Source organism: Ipomoea nil, unplaced genomic scaffold (genome assembly GCF_001879475.1).
Source record: "Ipomoea nil cultivar Tokyo-kokei standard unplaced genomic scaffold, Asagao_1.1 scaffold2144, whole genome shotgun sequence".
NCBI lineage: Eukaryota > Viridiplantae > Streptophyta > Magnoliopsida > Solanales > Convolvulaceae > Ipomoea > Ipomoea nil.
In genome coordinates this window covers 1,854,122-1,862,267 of record NW_017618572.1, presented here as the reverse complement: position 1 = coordinate 1,862,267, position 8,146 = coordinate 1,854,122, and the positions used below count along the sequence as shown (strand labels likewise).

The window sequence follows — 8,146 nt, the reverse complement described above, 5'->3', positions numbered from 1 at the left end:
TCTTCAATTCGTGTCTTCATCTCGAACTCATATGCCTTGAGATCACTAAAGAGTTTATCCGTAGATAATGTCCTTAGATCTCTATGATCTCGCATTGCGGTTACTTTCATATCCCAATTAGAAGGTAGTCCACGCAATACTTTGAGTGATATTTCCTTCTGGGAGATGTTTGTGCCAAGATCACTTATTTCACCAAGAATTTTGACTAAGCGTGCTTCCGTATCGGTAATACTTTCGTTAGAAAGCATTTTGAAATCTTCAAATCTTTTCATGGCGATGGTTAGCTTGTTGTCCCTTTCTTGTTCGTCGCCTTCACCGATACTTATGAGAGTATCCCATATTTCTTTTGCTGTAGTGCACTTTCAAATCTTTGAGAATATGGTGTCATCGACCGCTTTGAACAAAATATCCTTGGCAATGTTGTCCAAGTTATTTCTCCCTCTATCATCGCTTGTCCACTCCATTCCCGAAAGGGTGGCGAGAAGTCTAGAGGGAGGGGGGGGGGGGGGTGAATAGACTTCTCTAACTTTTCAACTTCTTTAGCAACAACACTTTGGTAACTTCAATTCTAAGTAACAAGCATAAACAAGTATAACAACTTAGAGTGTGCACAGCGGAAAATGTAACGGCAAAGTGTTATGCTTTAAATGTGTAGTGCTCAAAGAGAGATTCTAAACATGCACCACGTTAGAAACACTTGACATAGATTAAGGATGATGTATGTAAAATTTCACTTGCATGCAAACGAGGGAACTATCAAACCCAGACAGATAAAGATACGCGATAAATCGTAACGGGTTAGTTCACAGTTGATATAAGCATGCACGAAATATAATTGAGCAGTAAGTAAATAGAGAGAGATTTATAGTGGTTCAGAGGTGGTGTAATCCTCCTAGTCCACTCTTCTCCTTTCACTCCAAGGAGGAAATTAACTATTCTTCGATCACCCAGATACAATAGTGAATAATTGCCCAGCGACACTTCTCCGAGTGCTTCGCACAAAGCTACACTCCACCAAGGTTTTTCGCAAGCTCCTCTTGTTACTCCGCCTTCCCGAGTACTTCGCACCAAGCTGTACTCCTACACCTTGAGAACTACGCACCAAGCTGCGCTCTCACCGGGTTTTCACAAGCTCCCCTTGTTACTCTGCCCTTTACAACCGAGTGCTACGCACAAAGCTACACTCCAACTGGGTTTTTCACTCTCTCTAGTTACTCTACCCCTTTTCTACACTCAGTAGAAGATTTACAATGAAATACAATGATTTCTTTTCTCAGACTTGAATTCTATCGTGTATAGCTCAACATATCACTTGATGATTGATTGGATAATTTTTTTCGTTGTTCAAGTGTTTTGTAAATCTATCTTTGTCTTCAAGTCTGCTTGGGCATTTTATAGCCAATGAAAGCTATTTGCCTGTTGATCAACTTTCGATCTTGATTGTCCATTTTGAATTGTAGTTGATCAAATAATTTTGCCAACTTGGTCTGCAAAGTCATTTCGTCGTCTGTCAGAAGATTTTGAGTAATCTTGTCGTTGCTCTCCTTTAATCTGACAAAGCTTTTCTTTGGAATGGGTAGCCTCCAAATTTGAATTTCTCTGGCATGACTTTTGTTGAATTATTGATCTGATGTGCCAAGTTGATCAAATAATTTATCTGCTGATTCTTGCTTGAGTATTAAAAAGATTTCCTTCGTATATCAGCTTCATCTTCTCCTTCGACTTCCTTCGCAGAAACAGAGCTTCAAAATAATGTTTCAGTCTAACTATTTTAGACTAATGATGTCAGAGCTCCTTTGATGATGTCATGTTCCACCTTATATCATGAACTATTTTAGACTAATGATGTCAGAGCTCCTTTGATGATGTCATGTTCCACCTTATATCATGAACTAGTATCATGTTAGGCTACTATCATGATCTTGATATCATGTGTTCATAAAATTATTTTGGGTGGGAATCAAACTGTGGATCATTTAGTTTGCTTTACAAGGTTTCTTCCATCTCGGCAAGGTAACCAATTGATATATCTTAAGACTTAAATTCTTTTGTCTTATCTCTTCACGTGGGTTTCACAAGCCAATAGTGATGTCATCATCCGATATATCTTACTATCATCCTCCTGATATCTTCTTTGTGATATATTACTTCCCGATATCACTACTTCATGATAGCATTTCTCTTTACACCAAAAATGCTCCCAATGGGAACTAAACTATGGATCATCTTGCATTAAGCATGCTTCAATAAGTCTTCTACCATCTCATCCATCTCAACCTTTAATAACTTGATGCTTAATAAATGTGTTAAGCTATGATCCCGCTTTCATTTATTCTTCATTCAAGCTTCTTTCACGTAGACTTCATGGCAGTGGTGCACTATACTTTGTGAACCAGAACTGACTCAAATAAAATAAAATTGGGGTCTACAAAATACATTTGGCTTATCAAAACTCATACAATATATTCCTAACAGATGGCAATTTCCAAATTAAATAAGGAGAATTCCAATTTCACCCCGATTTGACTCCCGCTATAAAATTCCGCTTTGATTCAACCCTAGAAGATTCATGTAGGGAGAGAGAGAGTCTGAAATGCATAATTATATTTATATATTTATATATTTATAATTTTTTTATAACAATATGTCATTATATTGAAAAAAAAAGAAGAAGCCATTATTATGAGAAATAAATGTTTGATATATCATATATTGAATTTATTATCGCAACATATATATCCAATTGCTTAATTTGCTTTAGACTCCAACCTACTTTAAGAGATTGTATCTAAAAACAAATACATGTGCATGAAAATTATATTTTTCATTTATGCATGTTTTTTCCGTTACTTATATATCTATAGAGTAAATATCAGTCAAGGTCCCTCGAGTTTAGTGGTTCCGTCATCAATAGTCCTAAACTTTCGTTTTAACCCTCCGTGATCCTTTGAATTTCAAAAATGACCTCCACTAGTCCTTCCGTTAAGTTTATCCGTCTCAACCGTGAAATGTAAGGGGCATAATAGTCTTTTTGTTTATCCCCCCCCCCCCCCCCTAAAATAAACATTCTGTCGACCAGAAAACTAAAAAAAAAAAAAAAAAAAAAAAAAAAAAAAAAAAAAAAAAAAAAAAAAAATCATACCTCCCTAACCCTAATCCATTTCCCTCCCATCGAAGAAGGATATTCCTCCAGTCGGCTGAGCTTCCGCTGTTGTCTGCCGAGGACGACGGCCAAAGTCGCTAGACGCAGTGGTGGAAGAAGGGGAGCCAAAGGAAGGCAAAATGCTCCATGAAAAGTTACCGCCGTTCAGCACCGACGGTGGCCGGAAACTGTAACTCTGATCGGAGCTTGAAGGGAAGTTGTATATATAAGTGAATTGCTGATTCTCCTTGTGAGTGTTGTCCAAATTCTTGATTTCAACTCTGAGTTGTATGCGAAAACTCAAGAGAGTTTCCGAAGGTTGGGCTTGTTGGGTGAACGGGCTAATACCCGTTGGCTCTCCGTCATGTTTGGTTCTTGATTTTGCGGAGAAATTTGCGGTGGCTGCGGCAGATTTGGGTCCACCGCGGCGCATTAAACCACCGATCCACCGCTGGGCATTTCTACAAATTCGATCACCAAAACGTAATAAGTTTCTATGTCGGGATTAACGATTAAGATCGAAATACTAGAAATAATGCGTACTTTTTCTGAGACCCATCATACTCACGGTCAGAATCCGGGCTATGAGGACTGCCGGTAAACGAAGACGGAGATTCAATTCCGAATGTAGGTCCAGCCGCGCGCCGACAAAATATGTATTTGGGGGAAAATAAACAAAAAGACTATTATGCCCTTACATTTCACGCCTGAGACGGAGAAGTTTAACGGAAGGACTAGCGGAGGTCATTTTTGAAATTCGGAGGATCACGGAGGGTCAAAACGAAAGTTTAGTACTATTGATGGCGAAACCAATAAACTTGAGGGACCTTGACTGGTATTTACTCTCTCTCTCTCTCTCTCTCTCTATATATATATATATATATATATATATATATATATATAATAATAATAATTGAAGTGCCTGGAAAGGTTTTCCTCCCAAAACTCATGGACATTTCTGTAATATTAATCATTTGGACAAAAAAGTCATTTAAATTTAAAATTAATTACACTTTTCTTTCATATGGTAATTTTATGTTAATTCCAACTTTAGTTTATTTTTCTCTCTTTTTTTTATATATAAAAATAAAACTAATGTATAAAAAATATATCATTAAAAAGCTCTAATTAGGCATATAGAAATAACATTACAAACCTACTATGATGTGCATTTAGTTTAGAATTTTTGGACATTATAACTTATGTTTATAAATATTAGAATAAAATTCACTTTTAGTTTACTGACTATTATACATGAATCACATTTGGTTATTGACTATTAAAATTTTATAATTAAGTGCATAACTATGTAATTTGTATCACATTTGGTCCTGTCATCCAAATTTTCGACCAACTATTGTCGGAAGTGCTCCTATACTAACAATCGTATACTAACACTCTACCTTGGAGAAAAACTACAACCTAATAAAAAAGCATGTTTTATATGTACCCAAAAAATAAAAACATAGTCAGAACTGATTTAGACCAAGTATGCATGTCAGCCATGGTAAAATAGTATCAAGAGTCAAAACAATCAAACAACCATTCCTGTCAAAAAGGACAATATTCATGCCAACTTCTCCTTTACAATTATATCATTGTTCTTCTTCTCTCAAATACTGCCTACTGAACCATTGAGCTAAGCTTGTGTGAACATATCATTTTTCTTCTTACAACTCAGGATGGATGAGAATTCGTCCAATAGGCATCTATTGAGTTCCAGCCTAGAAGTGCTAATTTATTTATTATAGTTAACAACAAATCAGAATACACATCTACAATACCTCACCCAAATCCTCATCTAATTCCTCACCAACTCCACTGGTCTCCAGTCTATATGTATGTTCAAGTAATTCGTCCAATAGGCATCTGTTTTTTTTTTTTAATTAATTTATTTATTAATATTTTAATTATTTATTTATTAAAAGTTATTTTTAAAAATTAATTTTGAAATTGGTAACTTGCTACTCTAGGTAAACAAGTCATTTTGGGCTAAATTGCATGTTTTTGTGTTGTTCAATGGTTTAATTGCACTTTGGTGTGCAGTTGAGTGACCTATTTGACCCTTATTCCTATAAATAATTAGGAATATAATCAGATTATAAAAGAATATTAAAAACTAACAAAACTGTGAATCTTAATTCTATGAAAACTTAACAAACACATCTAGAAGATAGAAGCACACTCCATAATCTCTACCTGTACAAGGTGTTTTATTCATGTCAGTTCCATTATATATGTCTGCCTTTTTCATGATTTTTCTCCTTTGTTATTTTCACACTTCCTAGTTTCCGTATTCGTAAAAACATGGAGAAAATATTACAGAAAAATATATATAAAAAAGCATACCTCTTGATCTTCTACTTCTTTACGTAATTACATTGGCTTCAGTCACTCTTCGTTACATGATTCAACCTCTTTACAACTAACTTAAAGTATTATAGGGTTGAAAACTTACCTCCTGATCATATATGGAAAACAACCTCTTTCCTTTTTGATGGTTGAAGAAGCTTTTCTTTCAGGTACATCGTAACATCTAACAACACGCAGCCATAGCGCATTCCTGGTGTTCATAGGCGAAATCTCTCTAGCAAAGATAAACATTTTTATCGGTTTTAGATGGGATTGAAAGTTGGCAGTGTTTGTTTTGAAAAGTGTAACTTGCTACTGTTTGTATTGCAGAAAATTGTAACTTGCTAGTGTTTGTATTGAACGAAAGGGCAGAATGCAATTGGATGCAATTAATTACTTTGGAAAACAAAAGCCGCCTAATTAATCTCTAACCATAATTATTCCCATAAATATTTTATGGGAAAACGAATAGTACCCACAATTTAAACCGGTTAGTTGAATTTGATTGGCTAAGAAACAAATCAACCGCCTAAAATAATTAGAAACAAAATATTTACACGTTCTTTTACGCAAAATATAATCAATATTAGATCCCCACAAAATGACCGCGTTTCATTTGGGTGGGAACTTTTTATATACTACGGCTCTGTTTGGCAGAGTTTATAGCTTATTTTAAGCTACTAATAAGCTATAAGCTCTGTTTGGTAATGTTCCCAAAATAAGTTCCCAAAATATGTCATTTCAAAATAAGCTCCTAGCTTCCTAACTTTTTTTCCATCTTTATCCTTATTATTTTAAAGAAATGACATAATTTACCATTCTCAATTAAAACCATTTTCTCTTCTCCTTTATTCGCAATTTTCACCGCAAATATTATTATTATTATTATTATTATTATTATTATTATTATTATTATTATTATTATTATTATTATTTATATTAATATAAATATCTAAAATCTAAATAAAGTTAAAATTTTAATATAGAGTATTAATATTAGTCATCAATTTTTGTGTATCCCGTATAGAAAATACCAGTTCAATTAATACAAATATTTAATCAACAATATTAAATTTTGTTTCTCGATTTTTAAATTGAAAGAAATTCAATACTTTAAAATGTGCTTCTAAACAAAAGATATTGGGTGAGGTAATAATAATAATTATTATTATTATTATTTACATTATTTATAATAATATAAATATCTAAAATTTAAATAAATTTAAGATTTTAATATAAAGTATTAATATTAGTCATCAATTTTTGTGTATCGCGTATAGAAAATACTATTTCAATTAATACAAATATTTAATCAACAATATTAAAATTTGATTCTCGATTTTTAAATTGAACAAAATTCAATACTTTAAAATGTGCTTCTAAACAAAAGATATTGGGTGAGGTGTCACTATGCTTTGACCACTGCAACACGACGTTCGATTCTTTTATCAATACCAAAACCAAAGCAGCACAAATGTTGTCAAACGTGGTCGGCAGGATTCGAACCTGCGCGGGCAAAGCCCACATGATTTCTAGTCATGCCCGATAACCACTCCGGCACGACCACAATTGTTGTAACCCTCCTGGCATTAAATCTTTAACTAAACAATAACCTTCTTGGAACGAATGATAATACGTAATGGAGTGACAACATTTGTATAGTTTCTTACTTCTTATAGTTTTATCTCTCATTTATTTGGGATGGTAATTTCACTCAAATCCAGTGTAGACGAGGAAATTTTTCAATACCGTTTATGGTTAAGTGGCGTGTGATTCTTTCAAAGGAATAAGGTTCAAATTGGCCACTGAACGTAACCTGAAAATGCAATTAGGCCACTGAACGAAAAAAAAAAAAAGTGCAATTAGGCCACTGAACACTTCAAAAATGTGCAATTTCACCTGACAGCAGGTTACCCTCAATTTTAGCAGGTTATCTGCTTACGTGGCAGCTGAGTTGTCATTTTTAATAAATTTTTAATATTTTTAATAAATTTTAATAATAACTATTTATTTTAAAAAAAATTTAAAAAATAAAAACGACTTTATTTTATTTTTTATTTATTTATTTTTCAATTTTTTATAAAATTTATTATTAAAATTAATTATTAAAAATTATTAAAAATGCCAACTCAACTGCCACGTAAGCAGGTAACCTGCTAAAATTGATGGTAACCTGCTATCCGGTGAAATTGCATAAGTTTGGAGAGTTCAGTGACCTAATTGCACTTTTTTTTCGTTCAGTGGCCTAATTGCATTTTCAGGCTACGTTCAGTGGCCAATTTGAACCTTATTCCTTCTTTCAAATGAGAGGTCATGCATGAGTTTAAGCCTTAGTGGGGTGGTGCTTCAATAGGTTGAGAAAACATATTTGAACAGATACTATAATTTAACAGAGTAAGTAGTACTTAAAAAACAATATTTATATTAATATGTTTTAAGAGTTAATTACCGAAATTATCCATTGACTGTATATATCGAAATTACTAATTTTGTAATTGACTATATTTTTGATTAATTAAATCCTTAACTTTAAAAGTCTTAACTAATTTAGTCCTTCGTTTGTTTAGTCGTTAGATTGATTTATTCAAAACCAAATTAGTAATTTCATTTGAGACGAAAACCTATGGTTTGAAATTGATTTATAAGAAAAGT

At 33.3% G+C, this 8,146-nt stretch overlaps 1 non-coding gene across 1 annotated transcript; it reads right to left on the bottom strand.

Annotated features, from left to right (window-relative positions):
• Positions 1 to 6,979: 6,979 nt before the first annotated feature.
• Positions 6,980 to 7,061, bottom strand: TRNAS-AGA. The gene has a single exon. It is a non-coding gene; the product is annotated as a tRNA-Ser (tRNA).
• Positions 7,062 to 8,146: the final 1,085 nt, after the last annotated feature.